Source organism: Gymnogyps californianus, chromosome 5 (genome assembly GCF_018139145.2).
Source record: "Gymnogyps californianus isolate 813 chromosome 5, ASM1813914v2, whole genome shotgun sequence".
In the NCBI taxonomy this organism is placed as follows: Eukaryota; Metazoa; Chordata; class Aves; order Accipitriformes; family Cathartidae; genus Gymnogyps; species Gymnogyps californianus.
This window is the reverse complement of record NC_059475.1, coordinates 8,041,697-8,065,714: the sequence shown is the minus strand read 5'-3', so window position 1 is coordinate 8,065,714 and position 24,018 is coordinate 8,041,697. Positions and strand designations below refer to the sequence as shown.

The 24,018-nt window shown below is 39.6% G+C and overlaps 1 long non-coding RNA gene across 1 annotated transcript; it reads left to right on the top strand.

Annotated features, from left to right (window-relative positions):
• Positions 1-7,901: 7,901 nt before the first annotated feature.
• LOC127017365 (uncharacterized) lies at positions 7,902-22,124 on the top strand. The gene is made up of 5 exons (XR_007766573.1): positions 7,902-7,959; positions 8,794-8,898; positions 16,712-16,865; positions 21,501-21,628; positions 22,077-22,124. It is a non-coding gene; the product is annotated as an uncharacterized LOC127017365 (long non-coding RNA).
• The last annotated feature ends 1,894 nt before the right edge of the window (positions 22,125-24,018 follow it).

Here is a 24,018-nt window from a genome sequence, read left to right as displayed (position 1 = left end):
AGTGCAAATAAGCTTCTCTAAGACAACTTGTTCTCTCAATAATATTGTTCAATTCTGTATAAACCATCAGTAAATTTTTAAGTTTCTTTCGAATTCTCTAAGGCCCGTATAAAATGGTCCAGGAATATGCATGTAATATGTTTACGTTGACAAGGCTAAGATTCTAAAGTGAGGTGGATGAGGGTCTGTGACAGAGATGGCACTGTAAAGCTGAAGACAAAAGTAATCTGATGCTTGGGGTTTTGCCATTTGATGCTCAAAAAGTACTCTTGAAAACTAGGAATAGCAGTACTTTCTTTCACAGACACTAGTCAGAAGTAAAATTTTCCTTTGCCAAAAGGGTTCACAGGAAAAATTTACTAATACCAACTGATCAACACTGGGAGGGAGAGGGGGGGAAAGCCTGACTAGTTGGTGATAGGCAATGTGTCACTGGTTAGAAACTGCTAGAAGCTGGTAGCGACTGAAGTAGTCATTCTCTGATGGCCGTTTGATAGTTGTGTAAACCAAGTTCATGCTTCATTCAACTCTTAGTTGAAAAATGCCTTGAATTTCAGAAACTACTGTGGTGGTTGTCACCAACTGCAATGCCTTTTTCAGTAATTTCGCACTGAAATTCGAGAATGAATGAATTACAGAGACTTAGATGTTCCTTTGCTACTAAAGTTGTAGTGGCCCTCCTCTCTACAACTGAAACCGTCCGTATGGATTTATAAAGACTCATGGAATTTGAACCTTAGCTCTATTAGGCTTATGGTAGAGTCTCTCCCTTTGTGCTTCTCTGTGCAATTTTCTTTCTTGTGTTCTCGTAATGTGGACTTACTGGCCAAAAGGAGACTCTTCATGAGACTCCACATGGTTGCAGGAGCAGGACCCCAAGCGAGCTGTGGGTCAGGCTGATAGAAGGCCTTGCCTCCAGGCATGGTCCGAGGGAGAAAGGTCTTTCCCTCTGCTGTGCTTGCTCATGAGGGGAAATAATCTGCTGCCTCCTTAGTAATTATAGGACCCACCACACACACACCTTCTTCCTGTACTATGAGGTGACTGCAATGCTGAAGAAAAGCTTAAATTCATTTCTTTCAACCAGCCCTATGCCTTATCTGCATGAGGAAATGTGAAACCGCGGCTATAATCCCCTCTCTCCAGGTGTGCATTCATATGAAATGAAATGATGCTATGCAAGTCCATGGCCTCTGCGGGGCTGTGGGGGAAATGCAGGGAACCAACCAGACAAAAAACCCAGTGCCCTCACAGAAATAACAGAGAACTTATGCTAATACTGTGTGAAGTGTTTCAGCAGCAGCAATGTTTATATTTAAACAGCAGTTTACAAAGTCAGTTCAGCAAATCAAAACTCAGTGAAAGGAAGAGTTTAGTAAAAATTTATTTTTTATTGAATGCATGATATTTTGAGACAATTAAAACTAACTTGGAACAGAATGTGTTACCAGTGAACGAAGCCTCTTCAGGAAGACCTACAGTTGCAGTTAGTCTGCGGGTGTGTTTCCCCGCATGGCCTCTCACACACCTCAGCTCTTTTTTCCCTTCTGCTCCCTATGCCTGGATGCAAGAAGTGATGGCAGCCCAGGCTGAGGCAGGCAGAGGCCCTGCTTCGGCTCTCTGTAAAAGCTAAAGTAGTTCCATGTACTTTAATGGTGTCAATCCTGATTTACTGTGGCACAACTGACCTTGTAATCTGGCTCTGAAATAATAAATTGATGCACACTTGAGGGAGAAAAGTCTTATGTAAAATCAGAAAAATGCTTTTGTTAAAGAAGGACTGTGAGATTTTTATTTTTTATTATGTTTTGGTTTTTTTAATCTCTGGTAAAAATTTCAGGTTTTTCTCAGATCAGTTTGTCACATCAGTAAAATAAAAAGAATATATAGTAAATAATATTTTGGCTTTGTGGAACTAAATGTAAACAGTGTGTTGTTTGTATCAGTGAAACGCATACCTTTTTCAACATGTCAGGGCACTTCTGATACACTTGTGTTGGCATCATTATGCTGTGGTAGGAGGAAGTCATTTATTTATTCCCTTTTGGCATCCATAGGATTTAGAGATGAGACATTGCCCTTCTGGATACATAATCCAATTCTGATGCTTTCGTTTATTCCAGTAAAACATCAATAATTTGATATGTTTCTATTGTCTAAAGCGATTTTGTCTTGATGAAAGACATTTTAAGTGGGCAGGGTTTCAGAACAAAATTTCTCTTATGTAGCTTGTCATTATGTGTATAATACGTAAGTAAATCTTATCTATTAAATTAATGAGAATGTGGAGAGAAGGAAATATTTTTGATCAGCGGTAACCGAACTCCGAGAACAAGGAGGAAAAAAGATGTGCAAAAAGCTTCAAAATACAGCGCCGCATTGTTTGCAAAAAGCCTGCTGTTTCCTTTATGTCTAACTGATCCGTGCCAGAAGCCCTCTTGAATTTCTACAAGAATAGAGCTTCAGATCATCTGCATTCAGTGCCAGAGTCATGGCCCTGGAACCGATAATTGCCTCTGACAGGATTTAATTACCTTCTCCAGGACCTTTTCTCTGTTTGATTGGAGACCACCCCCTGCCTCCGATCAAATCAGACAGTAATAACACGCCGCGGCGCCGGAGCCAATCCCGAGCCCGGCCAGCGCGGTGACCTTGCCGAGCCGGAGCCGATTGGCGGTGTCGGCCTTGTCGGCGGTGGCAGGCAGCCGTCACCGGCCAGCCACCGGGAGATAAGAGAGCAGCATTAATGCTAATGGAGTCTGTCAGCATGCTGGGCCCCGGGTTGCAGTTGGAGCACGGCGGCGCGGGCAGGCACAAGGGCTGCGGAGCTGCCGCAGGCCCCGGGCGCCCAGGCCCGCGGCCGGCTCGGCGGGCCGGTTGCCGTTCAGCGGCAGGCCCGGCAGCCGGCCGGCCGTGTGCGCTCAGCGTGACACAGTCATTTTCAGGAGAGAGTCTTCCTGCGCTCCCCTCCCGAAACTAGTGGGGTGAATTTCCCGGGGTGAAGCCCGCCAGTATTTTGTTACGTAGATGGAGGACATCGCTACTTGGTATGCATCACACAGCCCCTGTTTTTAATACTAACTTGACACGTGCAGTCACTATATTATTTATGGTAGTTTTAATGTACCCTCGGCTTTAAGAAAGAAAACTGCATTCCTTTAGCAGTCGGCTTTTGGAGACCTAATGCTTTTGAGGTGAAACAGCAGCAGAATGTAGAGTGCGGTAGTTTTTAGCAAATATTTTCTCATTCTCAGAAATCAAGCAAAATCTTTTGCCCGCACCTCATTTAGCAGCTGGATGTCTTGACAGCATTACTGCTTTGAGAGTTTAATTGGCTGGACTTCAACTGTAAGGTGTGCGTAGCAGCCAAGAGTCAACAGATATCCTTTTGGTTTTGTTCAAAGTTATAGTGATCTTGGTGCAGGTAAAGGGCTTGTCCCTGCTCCAGCGAAGCCAATGGCCGAGCTCCAGGTGGAGCAGGGGTAGGTGCAGGCTTATTTCATGCTGTATTTGTTGCTTTATCTGTTTTCACCTCGAAGGGAGATGTAAATGCCATGTAGTGAAATGGAGGGAGGGGGTGATTTGATGTCATGGTAACTTCTCCAACTATCCGTACAGCTGTACGTAAAATCCAGTGCTGCTAGAGGCAATGCATCTCATAGCACCTCAGACAGCAGCAGGGGGATGCTGATGCGATCCTTTTCCTTGCGGTTCCACTGAGAAGAGCAGCAGTTACCCTGGTGAATGCCTTGTGTCACGGTATTGCCCCTTCCAATTTGAAGGGCCTACCAGTACAACCAGGAAGAAGGATCACAAACAGTGCTGCAGAAGCAGCGTTACTCGAAGAAGCAAAAGCACAGAAGGTAGGGGGTTGGGTGGGGAGCTTGTTCAGTTCTGCATTAGATAATCTAGCCCTTTGTGCAAATGCCCTGTCTTCATTTTGCCAGTTACCCTGTTTTTCCCTTTTCCTAAGTTTCCATATAACTGAGGATCCAAGATGTTTTCATATGCCCGAAACAGGAATTACAGGGACATAGGGCTCTCCTATCTCAAGGCTAAGAAACTTCCATAGGAAAGCATTGTTTGGTGAAAATAAGTTGTGTTTCTACAAGGCAGCAGATAACCATGTATGTGTGACTCTGGTCTGACTGAAGGCCAATTTAGTTGGGAGTTATTTCAGCCTTCTGTGGATGGTGTGGCAACACAGCGGTCTTCTGTGATGAAGAGATGTTAGAAAGAAAAAGGTGGAGGTGCGATTTTTTTCTTTTTCTTTCAAACCTCTGCTAGCATATAGCAAGGTATGCAGACTGCTTGTATAGGCTGAGACACCGCACAAATGCTCTTAACTGCAGTGCAGAAGCTCTTCGCTTTTCTCAAAGCAAAGTACTGAAAGATCAAATAGACAACAAACCGTTCTGAGTACAGGTCCCTCCAGAAGCATGGAGGGAAAATCCACTAACCCTGACTCTGTAAAAGTTTTAATTTCTAGAATGGACAAAAACACTCAATTTTTTCTTATTTCAACTAGTAACAGAATAAAACAGAGTGGGAGAGTGTGTGTGTGCGTGCATGCGTGTGTGTGTGTGTTGGGGGAGGGTGGGTGGAATCTGAGGCAAGTAGCTTTTTTTTTTTTTTTCATTTGCCCAGACAGATTCCACTGTGAACATGTAATGGTTTTCACTGAGGCACTGTGTTATTTTAAGGTAAATCTGCTGACTTCAGAATGCATAATCAGTTTCATGATCGTAATAAATTATATCACAGCCATCTCTGGTGGGAAAAGGGAAGGAAAAGCACAAAGCAAGAGTGCTAGGACAGCTTGCTGGTTAGGATGCTAGCCTAGAACCCATTTGTTTGTTGCTTTTTTGAGCAAATAATGTCGAAAACATCTAGTTCAATTAAAAGCTCAATTTAATAGCATTGTAGGCACTCAGAATGTAAGTCTCTCTGAAAGATATTTTTTAAAACATTGCTGCAGTTCAGTTCCATAGCTGTAAATTGGGAATTGCAGCACTTTTTGCAAAGGTGATGTGTGAATAAAGATATTTGAAAGACATTGGAACAAAATAGAAGTTCTCTAAGGACCTAGGATAGACAGACAGGCTACATAGGCTGTGGTACTGAGAGCATTTATTCACTAGCAGTCATAGCTTAAGCAGCTCGGGCATCTATCCCCCCTCCTGGCGGGTTGTTCCCAGCTCTTGCGTTTACTGCCACAACTGTTTGCACAGCAGTACAGTGAACTTGACCAAGGAATAGATCCAGCTGGTAAAAGATAAAATATATGCTGACTACATGGCAACACAAATGTCTGTGCCAGCCAAAACACTGGTTGGCGCGTGGGGCGGAACGAAGGCTGGGAGGAAGGAGGATGGGAGCTACTTAAGCAACCTGCTACCGAATGCAAAATCAGAGTCTATTCTTATTTTCCAATTACCTAAAATGTTAATCTAGAACAGTAAAGGTTTTGTTCTAATGTGCAAAAAGGATTGACCGTGGTCTGATGAGAAAACCTGGAGATTTTTGTCGCTGATTTCTATACAAGCAAAACTGGCTTTCTGATTTATATATTAAAAAATAGAAGTAAAATAAAACAAAATTTGTTAACAATGGCAGTAGGCCATGAAAGGAAGATTTAGGAGTCATGCTGTCAAGTGTTGTATTTTGATTTTTCTGAAGAATTCAATAGAAAACATACAAATGGAATGCTGCCTTTAGAAAAGACAGCTATAATTTTTATAACTTTTCTTAGATGCTTGTATTGTATGTCTGCTACAGTATTACTTTTTTAATTACCACTGCCTAATTGTGAGATAAATCATTGTTGCATTACCCTTTTATATTTGAAATACAGATACTCATACTTCAGGTTTGTCTTTCCAGGCTTCAGTGGCGGTATACTAAAGATGAATTTCATCTATTCCATGTGACACAGGTTGTTTAACAGGAAAATGTTTTTATTAGAAGAGCTGGGTTAAGGGTCCATCTGGAACCAATTGAATTCTCTAATGGCCTAACCTTCTATTTCTAGAGGGAGAGAGGAGAAAAAGCAGGGAGGAAATTCAGGCTAACAGTGTAGTTCTGCAATGTGAATTTAAGAACTTTCCCCTCTGCTCCCTCCAGCCTCTTGTTCCTGCTCTCTTGCTGTAATTTGCCACGTCCTCAGCTTTGTACATACAGCCACTTCTATGACTTGCTGTAAATTATACTGTTCAAATAACTGCTGTTAAAAGTCATCATCAAAAAAGGATGGGGGGAGCACTTAAATAGGACAAATGAGGGAAGAGTAAATTGTGCTATGGGAAAGGAAATGAACGTGGGTCTATGAGGGAAGACCAGGAGCTCCTCAAGCCATTATCACTTGAGCCAGTCATCACTAAAGCCCATATGCCATATAATTACAGACTCAGTCATAGACTTTGATGATCAGCAGCCCTCTTTAGATTACCAAAGTATCGCTGTGTACCTCCCAGGACTGCGTGCGAAGGCTTTATCAATATATGATGTAGTATAAAAATGGAAGGCTACATATTGCAGCCTGATTCAAAGTCCAGTGACGATCCCAGATGTCTTTCCGTTATTCCAAGTGGCTTTGGAGAGAACCTGTGTGTAGCATTTCCACATCAGATGGGAGGAATTCTGCCTATCATGTGCTACAAATCAGGCTGAGCTAAAAAAAAAAAAAAAGGGAAAAAAAAAGGAGATTTGCAGTAACATATCTTTAAAGGACTTTTTCATATCAAAAAGATATTGAGGCAGCATTTGTTCTGATATTGTGTTGTTTATAAACCCAGAACATGTCAAGCTCCCCATTTTGTAAACCTATTCTCACATTCAGGCACAACATTAAGCAATTTCTTTCTCAAATGCCGACAGCCTGTAAGACAGCAAATGATTGCTACTTGTCCAGGATGAAAAGGGCTACAGTACATACATTAATATATGTCATGGGATTCTGAATTTTTTTGATTGCATTGCTTGTTTTGTTTCAAAGCGAAGTGTAAGAGTCATTACTGATATATCACTGTATTTGTCTCTGCTGTTTTAGCAGCATAATATAAGGTCTCTGCCCCAACCACCTTAAAATTTTGTTAGTAAGCGATACAGAAAAAAATTCTCCAAAAAGAAAACGCTTTCCCTTTTTCAGGTTGTCCATTGACAACGTTTTATTTCTAAGTCATGTTGTATTATTAACTCATACCAGGGTGGACTGATAGCAAAATGTAGAAAAAGAATACTACGTTGTTAATAGAAACAAACAGCTGTGAAGTCTGAAGCTGTGAATTTTGTGTAGCTTGTGTTCCTTAGCACCACATCCCTGGCAGAAACATTATAGGGTAGAGCATAGCTAGAGGAAATTAATGTAAAAAGTGTTGATTATAAAATATTGGTGAATGTATTTGTGTTTGGGGAGGAGATAACTGCACAGTTCACTCCTAACCCCATCTGCTTAAGTGCACTACACAGTTATTTGAAAAACCTTATAAAAAAGATAAAATCCTGAGTGCAAAGAGCCTAAAAATGCATCTATATTGAGAAACTGTAGCCAATTGATTATTCAGCTGGCAAAATGGAAATTTCAAGTTGCATAGACAGCTAATTGTGGCCTGCCTATGGAATGACAGGTCTATAATTTTTAGTTTTGTGCACATTCAAAGCCAGTCACCTTGACACTTAACAGTCCATTATCTGCCGGCCACCGACCATATGATGATATTCAAAGAGTGACAGGTCTTTTCCATTACAGAATGATAAAATGCACTATGCTTTATTTGGATAAAGCTGTCTTCACAGACAGAACAAACCAGGTGCTTATCTGATCCTTGCATGCAACAATGACATTGGGACACCTTTTACTCCACAGGGCTAACCTTTTTTTTGTTGTTGTTGTTCTTTTGGGATAAAGATGAGTGAAATGAGTGAAATTGGTGTCCCCAGTATTATTTTCTAGAAGAACAGGTAAGCTGGCATTCATATCTATGATTTCTTTCAGTATTAAATAAGATAGATTGCAGGAAGCATGGGGAGCCAGGTCATGCAACTACATGATTCATAATCTAGGGAGAAATGTTTATTTTTTTATAAAAAAGATTGTTGTGTTTTCAGCATTAATACAGAGCAAGGTCAGGAAACATGTCCCAGGATACTTGCTATCAAATAATAAAAACCAACAAACCGCCACAAGTCAGGCTGAGACCTGGCTTTTAGTTCAAACTTAAACAAGGGGCTGGATCCAGCCAGGGACTCTGCTGCACCTTCCCTGGATGTGGTAAATGTGTCTGTGGCTCTGTCCCTGGCCTGCAGCAAGAACACGAGACTGGGAACCATCCCTCTCTGTAGGAAGAACATAGCTTGAAGAGCAGACGGTGCTTGGGGCTGGTTCTTTAGGTTAGGGTGTTCCCTGCTTGGGCATCTCTTCAAGGGGGTTGTGTAATCCAGGGAGGGCAGGGAAGCGGTGCTTCTGTAACAAAAGCTCAAGCCACAGTGGACAGAGGGAGCCTCTTCCTTACACCTTGCTGTGCAGGGAAAGCCATACCTTCGAGCACTACAAACAATTTGAGTACAGGAGCTTGCAGTTTTCAGGAACCTAATGGGAGATGGGCCCACGCAAAAGTCATAAACTCTATTTTGGCCTCAGCACTAGTTTCTGTGCCAAATTGTTCTCAGTGAATTTTATTTATGTATTTCTAAATGTCAGTTTTTAGTTGGAAATTCTGAATGTGCCTTTAGAATAACTATCTTAAAACTATTTCTGAAGTTTTAACAAGAGTCAGTATTGTTTTTCTTTGCCAGCAAGGCCTGTTTCAGCTCCCAGTGACATTAGCACAAAGACGCTCACCGATTCATTGTGTGCTGGAGCAAGTGCTATATGAGTAACCGTGCAGAACTTTGCAAGAGGTAAATTTTATCAACAGTTCATTTTGAAATGATCTTAAAATTATAAAAATCCTGTGAATTACAAATTTACAAAGCAATTTTCTTGAGCATTTAGAGTTAGCAATAGTAACCTTTGCCGCTGGAAAAGATGATTTGTGGATTTTCCAAATGATACACAGGTGCTATTTCAGTGTTAAATATTATTCTTTTAGCTCCTTGCTTATTCATTAATGGGTGATGATAAATCTACAATACTTTTGTGATTTTTTTTCCCCTATAAGAAATGTACTTCATATGCAAACGTTCAGTCTCCTATGTTCTCATACGTACAGTATATTGCATGTATTTATAGCTCTGGAGAAAAGACTAACGAAGAGCGCATACTCTGAAGAGAACAGTCATGAGACTTCATTTGTTGCCTACATGCTGCAATAATACTAATACGCCTTTTACTCTACAGAATGGCTTGTACTTGGGGAATTGTGTTTCATCCAATTTTCTTGCAAATAATGAACAAGTTCCCCCAGGTTTATTGGCACTATCTTGTGCACACTTTTTTGGTGTAAATTATTTATTCTACTAATTTAACAGCAAACAGTCCTGGACAGTGAGCTTAGTGAGGCAATTTCATACATATTGGTTGTAGGTTAATTATTTAGGGATTGAGATATCTCTGGTAATGCCAAATAAGTACAGACCTAATCAGAGAAAGCAATTGAATGCGTCTAGGTTTTCCAAATCTCAGATCATGCAACCATTATTTGATGGTCATTAAGTTTGGTGTGTTATTGCAAAAGAACACAAATGTGTTTTGAGGTAGCCCACAAGTTAACCCTTAGAGTTCCTGTCATTTCCCAGGCAATCGACCCTTTGGTCACTACGAGCCAGCTAACCAGAATGTTCAGATCCACATATTCTGTTATTCTGGAAATGGAGACGGTTAAGGATGTTTTTGGATATGTGTCTCGTGGGATAGCATAACAGTTTGGAGGCTGTTGAAATATGAATGCTGCAGAATCAACAGATAATCATATTTAGGATAAAATAAACATCGTCTGCTGATTTTTTTAAAGGTGGTGTGCAGCCACACAGAGGAGATAGCTTAATTGTCATAATCGTCACTACTTTATAGAGAGATTTTGATGCTAATCATTTGAAAAACATGAAACATCTCAAGTCCTATGTAGCATCACTATCCAGTGTCAGTTTAATGGGAATGGGTATTATGTATTTTTTTTAATTCAATGAGGAAAACATTATTCTTAATCGGTATGAGTTTTTTTCAGCTGGCATAAAATAAGTTGGGCAATTCATTGGAGAGAAGTGTAAGCTCTGAGTAGAGCCTGGGAAGACGATGAATGAAAAGCAGTGTGGGGAGAAAGCATAGTTGTTTCCATTCTGTCATATTTATTTCTACAGCAAAATTACTGCTCTGGGCTGTACTGTGCTTGACTCCTTAAATGGCACTCCAAGCAGCCCTTCGGAAGGGCTAGAAACTCTTTCTTATGTCCATGTTCTAGCACCTCTTCAGTAGCAGTTGGGGGGGGGTGTTTTATTTTTGAAGATCCCCAATGGCGTAATCTGCTCTGTAGGCTGTTTGTTTTGATACGGTTTGCTTTTATTTTCTCTTTATGTTTGTGTCAGTTTTGTTTTTTTAAATACACATGTGGATTCCTTTTTAATGTTAAATTTAAAGCAAGTTCCTAAAATGTGCCTTGAAGTTGGAGCAGATGGTGGGGAAGATTTGAGATGATCCCTTTTTTTCTAAGGCAGTTCATTCCACAGTTTTAGGTCAGCCTTCATGGAAGTGCTTGCTCCCTTCCAGATGAGCCCTACCTTCTTGCTTAAGAATCTGTTTTGCTGGAGGAGTGAGCAGTTCATTGCAAAGCTTTAGGATTCACAGGCTTTGCAGTGTAGAGAGTAGAGGATATGATAGTAAAAGCATGATAGTTTGCATTGTCGAAGGCATGTACTGAAGCATTCTGCACTAATTGGATTTTCTTTAGCACGAAAGCCTTCGTGCCAGATGTGTTGCACTGGTAAGAGAGATGAATAACTGAAGCCAGATCATTAACAAGCAGGATAGGATGGAGTCACTTAGCGGCAGATTGAAGGAAGCCCCATTCATTGCCACATAAGGGCATTCTGCTAACAAGGATTTCAAGAGTACAACTAAACATGTTTCCCATTTCACATTGCATGAGATGCATCCTAACAATATATTATTTTTCTCTATTTCACTATGTAAAAATAAATACAATCCTTCAAGGAGGATGAAAAGCTCAGATGCCTCAGCTGTTCTCTGGTAGGAAGACATGCTAATCTGCTACGTTCTCCAGTTGCTGTGGGCTTTTTGCATTTCTAAGGAGAGAGAGCTAGTAAAACTCATGATTAGTGGAAGAAGATAAGAGAACCTTGGATAGTGCTTTCATGACGGAGTGCTTCAGGGAAGCAAGGAGGAGACCTGGGGCTAGAGTCTCATGGACAGCTTCTGAAAAGAAGCCCAAAAAGATGGGTATTAATGTCTGTCCAAGGTTCTATGTAGCTGTGGGGTGGAATAAAGAGATACTTCCAGCCATGAGCTTAGAGATCATTCAGCAACTTGTATTTTATGGAACCATGGAAACTGAAAATTAAAAACATGAAAGGAAGACTGTAATAGTTGGAAGAGTATATGAGGAATCTTGGCAAAAGTATGAAATAAAACATATACAGCTGTGTTAAGAAAAATATTTAACTCCATTTTAAATGCCATGAGTCATTAGGATGTGTTAAAAGGCAAAAAGCAGCATAGTATGGTTTTCCAGCAAAGATGAAGAAGGAAAGCTGCATCTCACTTTATTGTAAAATGTTTTAATTACAGGAGTATGCTGCACTTCTGCTTAGGTGCAGTCCCTGTGCTCTGAAGTCCATCAGCTTAGAATTATGCAATTACATGTGGAAATGGAAACACAGATAATCAAAGGCTTCAGAGTTACACAGGGTGAATATAGGAAAGGCAGAATGGGTTCTATGGAGAATTTGGAGCGATTGGACATTTGCTAGTTCTTGTTATTTTAGAATCTTATTTTGTTAAGACAAGGTGCCAGTGACAAGTAAGAAAAATGGCTTTTTCATAATTCAAGAATTATATGACCTGGTAGGCTGGAAGAAAAGAAAGAATCTTTTAATATTTGGCTTCTGTGGACTATTCATGCAGTACAGCTATTTTTCCTACAAAGTTGAGAACGTGTAGGAAATTGAGCTGTGCAGTGTAATTAGAATTGAGGAACAGTGCATCTAATTTTGTGATACTAGCCTGGCCAGTGAGTGAGAGCAACAAATGAAAGACACAACTTTGTAAGATGAATGATTTTCTGACTGTGATAAACCACTTGTTCATTCAGTATGAGGAAGAAAAATGGATACGGACTTAGAGAGCAGTGATGGATCGGTCTTTAAAAGCCTCCTAGTTTTGGGAAAAAATTTAAATATTTATTTTACTAACCTAGATGGGGACACTTTAGCTAGTCCATTGTTTAAAGTTATGCCTCTATTACACATCTTAGAGTTCTGTAAAGAGCTACCTGAAATAGAGGTAAATGAGCAAGCCAGGTACTGGAAACAATCTGGTTTCTAATAGTAAGGAACTCAACAAACCCTAATTTATCCTGTTTAAGAAAACATTGGTTTTGAATTCCTTGGTTTTTCTTTCCTGCTTATACATTTTAAATCATGAGTGCTGGATGCAGTGAAATTAATGGGTTACAAAGGTGTAATTTTGTTGGTTGTGGTGCTGCTTCTGGGTGAGTATTCGGTAAGAAAACCCTGGATCCCACTCTGCCAGGTTCTTTGCTTCTGCTTTGCTGATCTGATCTGAGACATGCTTGCTGTAACGTGACATGAGATCCAGCACTGTATTTCTAGTGACAGACTTCAAGTTCCCCCTTCTCTTCGTGGCATTAACTTGAATTCTTGCAGAGAGGTTATTGTAGACAGGCGCAGCAGTAAGGATTTTTAATCCTTTTCATAACAAAACTCAATGAAAATCTTCAGAAATTCAACATACCTTGTCTGCTAGGCTTTGTGCAGTAGTTGCTTTTTTATTTCTGCTGAGAAGCAGTCCTTAAGCAGAGTGCAAACCAGTAGGAATGACTGTACAAAAAGGTGGGATGCTTTCCATTGTATTACTGAGCTGTTTCCCAGTTCACTTCCTGGCATCTCTAATGGCATGGAGACAAAGCTCACAGCCTGTCTACATGAAAAGGAGGGCACAGGGCTGATTTGGATACAGCCAAACTGATCAGGGAAACTTGAAATAAGAACACGTGACAGATTCAGGGGGTTCTGGGTGGAATATAGCCTTTAAAAGTCTCACGAGAGTAACAGGTTCTCTTTCAATGACATGTCTTTCAATGAGTTCTCTCATTTTCACATTGTTCTTTAGTATGAAATGTTAAACGGAGATTCCACCTGCCCGTTCCACAAGTAGGTCAGCATTTGAGAACTGCATTAAAATTGGCCTTTCCTAAATCCTCTCTCTCACTGTAATCCTTCCTGTCCCTCTCAATTTCCCTATGTTCTAATGCTCCATTATGGAGAAAATGTTGAGTCTTTTTTCAGATTATTTCCAAACTGTCACCCACAATAGAGCTGTTTTGGTTTTGTTTTGGATCACGTTTCTTCCCGAAAAGCTTCCAAAGATAGACATCACAGATATGATGCCACATGGGAAAGAAGTTTTTTTAATGCTCGTGCAAAATTCCGTGTCTTTTTCTATTGTTCTGAAAAAAAAACCCAAACCGTTTTGGGCTTGTGAAAATGTCTTAAAGAATATATTCAGAATATTTAAATATATTTGGTAATTTAATTCTCAAGCCTAACATCCAGTTCATTTTCAATGTGGCCTATCACTTCTGGTGTGACATTACTGAAAACCTTCTGATTAAAGCCAGCTCTCTTATGCATACTTTACCTCTGTGACCTATGAGTAGCTTGAAACCATTTGAACTCCGTCTAAATTGGATCCCCCTGGTTGTAAGTGTTACTGCATGTCAGTTCTATGTCAGTTGGATGGAAATCTTGCTGCAGAGGATGAAAGTTCACAGCTCAGTATTAATCTACTGGGCAAACTACATCTAACGCCTTCAGTTTTCTTGAAATACAGCTTCTGATGACCTCTGACAGGTAAAATACAATATAGGATTTTCTAATATGCATTTTTAGTGTAGATATTTAAAATGTAGCATGTATCATCCTTCTGTACCAAATAAATGCTATGAGAGACAAAATTAAGAATAGCAACAAGTGAGTTATTGGACATGGAGAGTTTTGTTAATAAAATATGTCTAGGTCCACTACTTCACAATTGTCCTGTTCTCAAAACAGAAAATGCAAATGCTGGCTTCAGTAAAGGACACTGTGTACCGATGAACTGCTGGCTGGGACTCCCTTCATACCTGTTGGATGAGACTTTCAAACTGGTGTGTGAAGAGGAGTTTAACAAAAAAAACCATTCCTGAAGCTGTGTGGCTTCTGGAGCAGGCAGCATAAATCATTGAGTGCTGGTGGAGTCTGTCTTTAATTCACAAATAAGAACTTCAAATTTAGCACCAGCTACTGTTTAAAAGAGAATCTGTATAGATTCATGCAGCCTAGATGACACCATTATCAACATCCTCTCTTACAGAGTGACACCTTTGCTCTGCTCTGTCAGCGTTAGGGAGTCTTAAATTGCAAGTACATTACATTTGGATTTGCTTTTGAAGTGACCTTTTTGTACATAAAATTCCAAGCTCAAAAAAAAAAGTCTAATAGGTGCAGGTTTGTAAGTCTGCAACTTGATCTCACTTCTGTTTAAACTAATGGTAAAACTCGTACCTCTTTCAGTAGGAGCAAGATTGAGTTTTAAATGTTTAGTTAGTATCTGAAAGGAAACTGCTCCTGCATTCCTTGTAAATCCCAAATTGTCTCTGAAAATAGTGGGATTTGGTAGGAGGAAAGAAATCTAAGGTTAAGCTCTGGTTTGTGATGGGATGATGCTGATGCTGGGAGAGATGCTTTTTAGGCACTAGACATGAATCAAATTCATCTTTCTCAAAACCCTGCTCCAGTCCTACTGAGGAGAACTGAAAAATTGTGCTTGTGCTAGGCCTGAATGGAGCCTTTGGCTCTTTGAGAAGCCTGTGCTTCAGCCCTGTGTTTAAAAGAGAAATTTTAGTCTGTAGAGCGTGTACCTAGTTTATAGTATCTTCTGAGCCCTTCCAACTCCTCGTATTCTGTAACTACAGTTTGTCATTACAAAACGTTGCCATTTGATAAGTCAGATAGAATATCTCATCTGATGGCTCTCATCCTGTCATTCCTCTTAGGGAAGTACAAAACAATAGTAATAAATCAGTATCGGTATGGCCAGAGGTATTTTAAGACAGTGGCTATTGGATCAGTTCTTGGACAGTTTAGGAGCATATTTTCCTGTTGTTTCCATTTTTAAACCCAGACTTCTAAAATCCTGAGAGCTTGACTCTTTTTCCTATGAGTCACACAAAGAAATAAATTTTTGATTACAACATGTGCAGAACCCAGAGTCCAAAACCTTGGAGTTCTCTTCCGTCAGAGGCTCTAACACCTGCTATCAAAAGATGTATATCAAAAGTCGGTGGAGTTCCCTGTGGGTGCAGCAGTCAGGTCACACTAATCTCTGAGAGACCAGAGCTCATTCAGCAGCAATGCCACAGAAGTTTTCTATAAGTACACATGCTGTACGTACAAACGTTCTAATATAAATATAGAATAACAGCATAGGGACTCTTAAAACAATCTTAACAAGAACAAAGTATTAAAAAAAAAAAAAGGAAATTAAGCCGTTTGCAGACTATGGCAATCTTGTGGCTTGTGGGCTTTAATCATTGATTTTTGCTTTGTTAATTTGGCAGTATTGAATGTGGGTAACTGTTGCATTCTGATCTGACAGATATGTGGAAAAGAGCACACTGATGAACATCCATCAGAAGATAAGTGACTGTTTAAAAGTAACATGAGTGTGCATAGTTAGTCAGATTCTGAACTGAAAGAATTAAAGTGTGGACTGACAGCAGTGATCTCTACTGTTCATTGGCTCACACTGTTCATTTTAATAGAGACCCCCAGATATGAAGAAGTAATTTACCCATTTTAGAACTCCCTTATGTGGTATATTTTCTTTTTAAGCTTACGGAGTGCTTTACGATAGGCAAAACTTGAAACAATAGAAAGAAACAAAACAACAGTGGATGAAATAGTATGGTTTAATAGTTTTTGCATATGAAATAGCTGGCTAAAAATCATGTATACTTAAAAAAAAGCTTTTATATCAACTGCTAATGTCTCATCTCAAATATAAGGGTCTGATCTCAAGGCAGGGCAGAACATCTGCTCCTTTCAATTTTATCAATTTAGCTAGAAGTGAGGCCAAGGATTTCAGTGGGATGAAGGTGATTCTGTAGCTTCTGCTCTCTGACCCAACAACATAAAGTATAGCCTTTAGTCTGAAGCTCGGGCAGAAGCTTAAATACACATTTGTCCAGGGTTATTCTAGATTTTGACCTTCTTAAGGTTAACAGCTTGTTCTAAATGGGAAAGAGTCATTTTCACACTATTAGTTTATCTTGCATCTGGGTAGAGACATCAGCTAATCTGGTGAAGTTTTGTGTCTGGATTTGTTTTAGAAGCTATAGATTTTTGTGGGCTTAGCCCCGTACTGGATGTGCCACTGGGCTTGGGGAAAGTTGGGATCTGAACCCCTACTTTTTCCTTTGGCTTTTGCGTTGCCATTTTTGTATTTTTAATTTTTTCCCTTTTCACTTCTCCTTTCCAGAGGTGAGACATCTCAGTGGACGGATCGCTGTGACAATGAGGGTGCTACAGACAGACACTGTGACTCTGCTTCTCTCAGCTACTGTCAAAGCCTATGCTGTGTGCAAATCTGAATGCACAACAGGAATCCACGGGAACCCTAGGTGGACAGAAAGGTACCCTGATTAAATTCTAACTGAGATTTATAAACTGATTTTATAAACTGGTTTTCTTTTAGAAGGCATTTTTTACAATAAGATCACAGTTTTGAATTTGCAGTAATAACATCACAAAAGACGGAATTGCAGTCAATAGGTCTGAGGGGGGCAAAAAACACGGATAGAAGGCTCCTCAAGTGCATAGTTTGGGTTAACAGTAACTGACAAAGAAAATGACTTTTTAACACGTAGGTTTTGAGATCACCTCATGGGAAAAGATGATATCAAAATGATGGAAATCATGCCTAGATTAGTTTAGAAACTTGAATGTATTACCAGAAAATCCTCTCAAGATTCCACTTACCCTTTTTCTACTAAGCCTCCTATCTGTATATTCCCTAATAGAAAGAAGTCTTCTAGATATTTGTTAGCACAACTTTCTAATTAGGCTTATTGATAATTAATCTGGATAAATCCATGTGCAGAAACTTCTCATTATCATTCTTTTAAAACATGATATAGGACCTTCAAGAGATGTTTGTTTACAGATATTTTCCATTTCATGGTTTCTGCTATGTGCATGCCATGGTGAGATTGTGAGTACAGTTTAGTTGAATTTCCAAATCAGACTACACTTTAGAGAAATTAGTGCTTGGTATCCACTGCTTGATCTTGATAATGGCCTTTTGTACATGAAAATGTTGATGTGACTGTAATAAATGTCCTGACATAAATATTTTAATTTACAATAGCACACTTCCTATCATTTCTGGGTTGTTTTATTTTGTTGTTTGGGGTTTTTTTTTGTTACTTCCGGGTTCTTGTTCATCTCTACAAGCACACTGCTAAGTGGCAGGGGGAATAACATATAGCTTGCAGTCCATCATCTGCATTCCCTTTGCATTAGGTGTAACACTGGCATGAAAATTGGAGCCCCTGCTCCAATTTTTCCAGCTGTCTCTGTCTCCCTGTGATCTTTTTGTACAAATTTTCTGGCAAGTCTTTGAATATGCAAGCTTATATCCCTTTCTTGAGCACACATACACATGTTGCTATCTCAAAACATGGGTACAACTGAATAGAATCATTAATGGTTTTTTCAGTAATTTGAGTGTGTTTACTGATGTAGGCAAACTCTCAAAACATACAATATCTTCTTCCTGTATCCTCTTGCTCTCAGATTTCCATGTGTTTCTTTTGTTTTCATTCAAAATGTATGAATAAAGCAATATCAGGATCTTTTCACTGCCATCTTCACGTCTTATTTATAGAGTACTTTTACAGCTTCAGGAATTGTTAACTTTTAGGCAGTAAATGTCATCTTACTTCTGAGGTTACATTTGTTTTATTTTCCTTAGCAATATTATTGCTTTAAAACTGTAATATGTTTTCTATTTTGGTCTTTTTATATTGCCCCAAGGGACTTGTGCTATAACTAGGATTTGCATTGGCTACGGTGCTGTTCTTATTCTGCACATGGTTACGGGTAGACAGGCGAGAGTGCCAGGGCCAAACATGGTATTCTATTGGAAGAGCTTGTGCCAAGATTTGGGCTTGAATGATTTCGAGGAGACATGATGTCACTGTCTCCGTAAAGTGAATTTGGACAGGAATGTTGTATTGTATTTTGGGCATGTGTTTCAAAAATAACAATTAAAATAATACCTTGTATGTTTCCTTAGTTTTTGTATTTACTCTCTGGTTTCACAGTCCTTGCCCTGCATTTCTCGTGTCCTAGTGGTATTTCTGTTTCATTATTTTTCAAGCGGAGTTTGATGACACTGATTTAGCAGTTTCTCACAGTTCACTGCTTCAGGTTTCATCAAATTATACTTCTAGTTATACTAGACACTTCCATCATCAATTTCCATATGCCTCAAAGACATGCAGGGACCAGTTTGCCAACACTGAACTCAAATGCTAGACAATAACTGGAATACAGGATTTTTTTTCCTAGGGTGTCTGAGACAAATTGTGTAGAATCCCTCAGTTCTTAGCAAGCGTTTTCATGCCTGGATGCATTAAAAATCTAGACAATAACTGCTATGGAATATTGATTTTAAAACGCCAAATCAAGGGATAAAAATTAACATTAACCAGAGATTATACCATAAGACCTTATCCATTTCTTTCCAGAAGCCTATCTTACATTAGAGAGCACTACATGCAAATTCAAGCTTCGCTCTTTCACCACAGAATGGGAGGATTCATAAGCATCCTGAACTGTATTTTCTGTACAACAGAGTTTGATAATTATGATAGTTAACACAAAGATTTTGGCTTCAGGCTCTAGGTTTACATGTGCCTTCAGATCAGCAGTGTTACTGGGGACATTCAAAGTGACAAGACTCCTGAGAATGACTGTGAAGGTCTTTTCCTTCCTTTAGGGAGTCTTCTTCTTAACTTCATGCTGTCCTGGTTTCAGCTGGGATAGAGTTAATTTCTTCCTAGTAGCTGGTATAGTGTTACGTTTTGGATTTAGTATGAGAATAATGTTGATAACACACTCATGTTTTTAGTTGTTGCTAAGTAGTGTTTATACTAAGTCAAGGATTTTTCAGCTTCTCATGCCCAGCCAGCAGGAAGGCTGGAGGGGCACAAGAAGTTGGGAGGGGACCCAGCCGGGACAGCTGACCCAAACTGGCCAAAGGGATATTCCATACCATATGACATCATGCCCAGTATATAAGCTGGGGGGAGCTGGCTGGGAGGGGTGGATCGCAGCTTGGGAACTGACTGGGCATCGGTCAGTGAGTGGTGAGCAATTGCATTGTGCATCACTTGTTTTGTATATTCTAATTCTTTTATTATTATTATTGTCATTATTATTGTTTTCTTCCTTTCTGTCCTATTAAACTGTCTTTATCTCAACCCACGAGTTTTACTTTTTTTCGATTCTCTCCCCCATCCCCCTGGGTGGGAGGAGTGAGTGAGCGGCTGCGTGGTGCTTAGTTGCCGGCTGGGGTTAAACCACGACACCTGCTCAAATTGGAAAGATCTCCATGTTGGAACACCTGACCCCTTTAAAGGCTCTCCATTATGTTCATCGTACAATTCCCTACAATTTTCTATAAAGGGACCACACTCCTGACCCAAAGGTAATTTGGAGGCCATAAACTGGAACTAGATGTAGATGTGCTGGAGACCATGGTTCTTAATGTCTGTCAAAAGTGTAAAGTTAATTATGCAAGGCATGAAGTGAAGCTCTATTTGTTTAGATGTAAACAGGTTAACTCTGAGTAACTGTCGACAACAGTCATCATCATCAGATGAATTTGCCATTAAATTTGTAGTCTTCAAAAAAAATTCTTCAAGATAGCATAGGAGTAATATTCTCTCTTCTGCACCACCATGTAAATTGCTTTACTTGCACTGTGAGCTAAGATCTATTTCAGTTTTGCAATTTTCTTTCCATGTGGAATTTTGACTGATGTTGAGAATTTCATACATAACTTTCAGTGCAATAGGGACCTTCTCTCAGGAATAGAGAAGACTTTTTCTCTGTCTGCAGGAATTTCAGTTCGTGGAGCCTGTCACTTGCAGAATGCACTCAATGTGGTATAAACCCACTTCACTGAATCTTCTCTCTAAAGTCAGAAGGACATGGGTAGAGGGAGAGTGTAGACAGGAAGCTGTCTGATATCACTGTGACTTCTCAAAACTCATGGGGACACAGTTCATCTTACATCCAGGAACAGAAACGTAGTGTGAACAGAGTCTGCCACAGGATGAGATAATCTGTGTGATGAAGAGGGAAGGGAGTTGTTGAATAAGTTAAAGGTCAAGGAGAAGAGAGATTTGTTATACTCTTTACTGTAGTACTAAATGCCTGTTTCCTGACAGACCTTCAAGTTTTGGAATTATTTGGTACAATGAGCTTTGAGTGTCTGAAATGCAGCTGAATTAAACTGAAGGTTTTCTCATGCATTGGCTTTGACTCAATGCACTGTAGACCACTTAAGTGATAAAATGATCACTTGAGGAAAAAGGCATCCACGTTCTCCTAAACAGGTAAATTCATATGCAATAAATAGGATGTTTGAACACCTCACATTACTCCCACAGTTGTGTATTCCCTGCCACAGCTCATTGACCAGAAGGTGACCACCAAAAACCTTTCCTTGTAGTGTGCCCTGAGCCTTCAGTAACTTCACTGCCCTGAGTTCCTGCAGTAATGTCTTTGCGATAACTGCTGTACATCAAACAATACTTGCATCTTTATGCAAGTACATACAAAACTGAAGTCACTGCCGGCATTATTATGAAGGAATAAATCACGCATACATCCTTCTCAATTTTGAAAAAAGAATGTTTGGTGGAATGTTCAAAACCAAAAAAAAAGTTAATACGAATGGTTTCTTCTCTAGGTACCTTGACTAGCAGTTACACTGGGAGTTTTTAGAAGGGCAAATGATTCACCTACAGCTTTTTTGCATCACTTTTTTTTTTCTACAGAGGGCAAGTAGGAAAGTTCCAATAAAATATTTAATTTAATTTAATAGGGGCAAGGCAGTAGACAACCATTATCCTGTGACAATGCTCTGGTCCATGGAATATAAAAAGAATGCCCAGAGGACAACTAGTGATATTCCTTCAGTAGTCTTACCTGATGCTCTATCAGCATTACAATGATGTGCTCCTCTCTGTCTGCAGATTCTGACAGAAGGCTCAAGTTTCACTTCCTTTTGAGAATTGTCCTTTTTCTCCAAAAGCTGGTGCGCTTCTATGGAGAGGCCATGGATTCTTCCTGAAGATGTAGTGTTTGCTGGAGTGTTGAACAGGTTAGTGTATGGGCCCACGTTTGTGAGAGAAAAAGTCAGATAAAAATTAATAATGGTAGAGATTACAAAAATCAAAAGCCAAAAGGCATTTTTTTTAAAATTCAGTTTTTAGGATTTAATTAGCTGCTAGTTCCAGTCTGTGATTTTCTTAAGGGAAAGAAGCTCTAAGAGCTAAAAAACCAGTTTGTATCTTCAAAAGTGGAATCCTGGTTTTTTTCTGTTTGTTTGTTCTTTATATCTAATACTGTGTTTTTCTGTTGCTTTCATGTTGTTGGCCAGCATGCACACCAAATGCTCTGTGACTTATGGGCTACAAATGGAGGAGGAGAGCAATGGAGAACTTTTAATCTATCCAACTATATTCTGCAAATTTGGAGTGCAGTATCTGCTCAGTGGGGCATGAAGCCTAAACTAATGCAGTTTTCTCCTGTTGTCTTCTGTTCCGCAGTTACTGAAGAATTTCTACTTTAATGAGGGGAACAAGCCTATGAAGATACAGTTCTTGGCAGAATCGCAGTGGTCTATGTTGAAATATGGTGAGTCCAGTGACTTTCAATGTAGATTGCTAGCTGTGGTCGTCCACTGGATCAAACTCCACTTTCTTAAAATGTTAATAAATCAAAATATGCATTGTCTAGTACTGTACCAGCATGCCCCAGTCTCTGCAGGCTGAAATTGAATTCTCTCTGCAATACAAATGAGAACCCTTGATGCTCTGGTCTTAAAATGGCTAAAAATCCAGGAAATACGTGTATTAAAACAAACAAACAAAACCCCTCATACTGTGTCCAAACTAAAAGATAGTGTGAAACACTGGCCTAACTTTTTCTGAAACTGTAGCGTACTCTGTGCCGCTCTTGGTCCTGCACTGCAGACTGTGGCACTCGGTATTATGCCAGCACAAGCATTCAAGAGTCTGTGCTGCGGACTAGACTGGGGAAGTGATCTGCCTTAAAACCCTTTTTCCCTTTTTGGAAGGAGGCTTTTTTACAAAACTGAGTTTGTTCTTCTTGTGTGGTTTGTATCCCTGAAGTATGGGAGCAGAAGTAAGTGGCAGAGGAGTGGGGCAGTTGTGGAAACAGCCTTGAAGTAGCACTGTTGATCATTTTATACAGTGAGATGTGGCCTTGTAATCAGGTCTTCCCTCCTTCGGTCAGACGATGGAATATTCTTGAGCTTACTCTGAGAGTACTGTCAACAAGCAACATGCAGCAAATTGTGGAGCACAGTAATGCACCACATGACGTAGTACATCCTGACCAGGTAGGGTCTGTATCAGGACAGTACTGTAACCACAGACCAATGTCATGATATACAGTTTAGAAAGGTTTTTAGGGTTTTTTTAAATTCCTTTCTGTGTAAAAGATCACTCAAAGAATCTTATTATTTAAGGAATGAGTTCTCAGAGGTGGACTTTAAATGATACTTTCTTGTATTGCTTCACAGATACTTAGGGAAGATTTTTCCCAAAGTAGAGAGTAAAGTGAGATGGGTGTCCATGGTTCACTCTGGACTACCCTATGTGTGTCTCAAAAGTTGTTAGCTCTGTCTTGTGCTTGGCAGAAACTGGAGACAGTGGTACCTATGAAGTGTATTAGAGATGACATAATAGATTTTGAAGAATGCTTTTTGTGATACTGTAGTGTTTTATAATTTTTAACATGCATCTGCTGCATCTGTACATTTGATGATACTCACTTTGGATTTGTAAAAGTGAAAAACCAAAACCCAGCGCAAACTCTGAACATGACTAAGGTTTCATGTATAATGTACACTTTTAACATTACAACTAGGAAGTATTAAAGTAAACAAAAGCTGCTTGTTCACTGTTTTGAATTTCGCCCAAGTAGAAAAATCAGTACTGTGACACTTACAATAAGCAGCTTGTTTACTTTTTAAGTTTTCAAATTTATCTCTGAGATCCTCTTGTCAAGTGTGTATTAATAAATACACATTCCAGCCAAAATAAAGACGTTTTCTTTTTCTGTACTTACAGACTTGCATTTTGATGCTGCTGTTCTGAATTAGAGAAGGGCAACAAAATGCAACTCTTTTCCTCAGAAAACCTTTTAATCAATTTAAGAAAAATATTTTTTCCTTCTTTTAGCAACTCCAGAGCCAGCACGTTTTCAAAGCGGGTACATCTTTGGAAAGCATACTGTTCTTGGGGAAACAGAAAACAAGTAGTTTGTAAAAAGGAAGAGTTCTGTTATGTGCTCTTGACAGAAAATGTTTCAGAGTTTGTCAAGTCATATATTAAAAACAGTGTTCCCAATGACTGTATTACAGCTTGGTGTTGTTGCTGAACATTTAGTATTGTGAAAAAGATGTGACCTTAGAATCAGGTTCCACTCTGGATTCATATGAGCAAAACCCAAGTACCATTAACT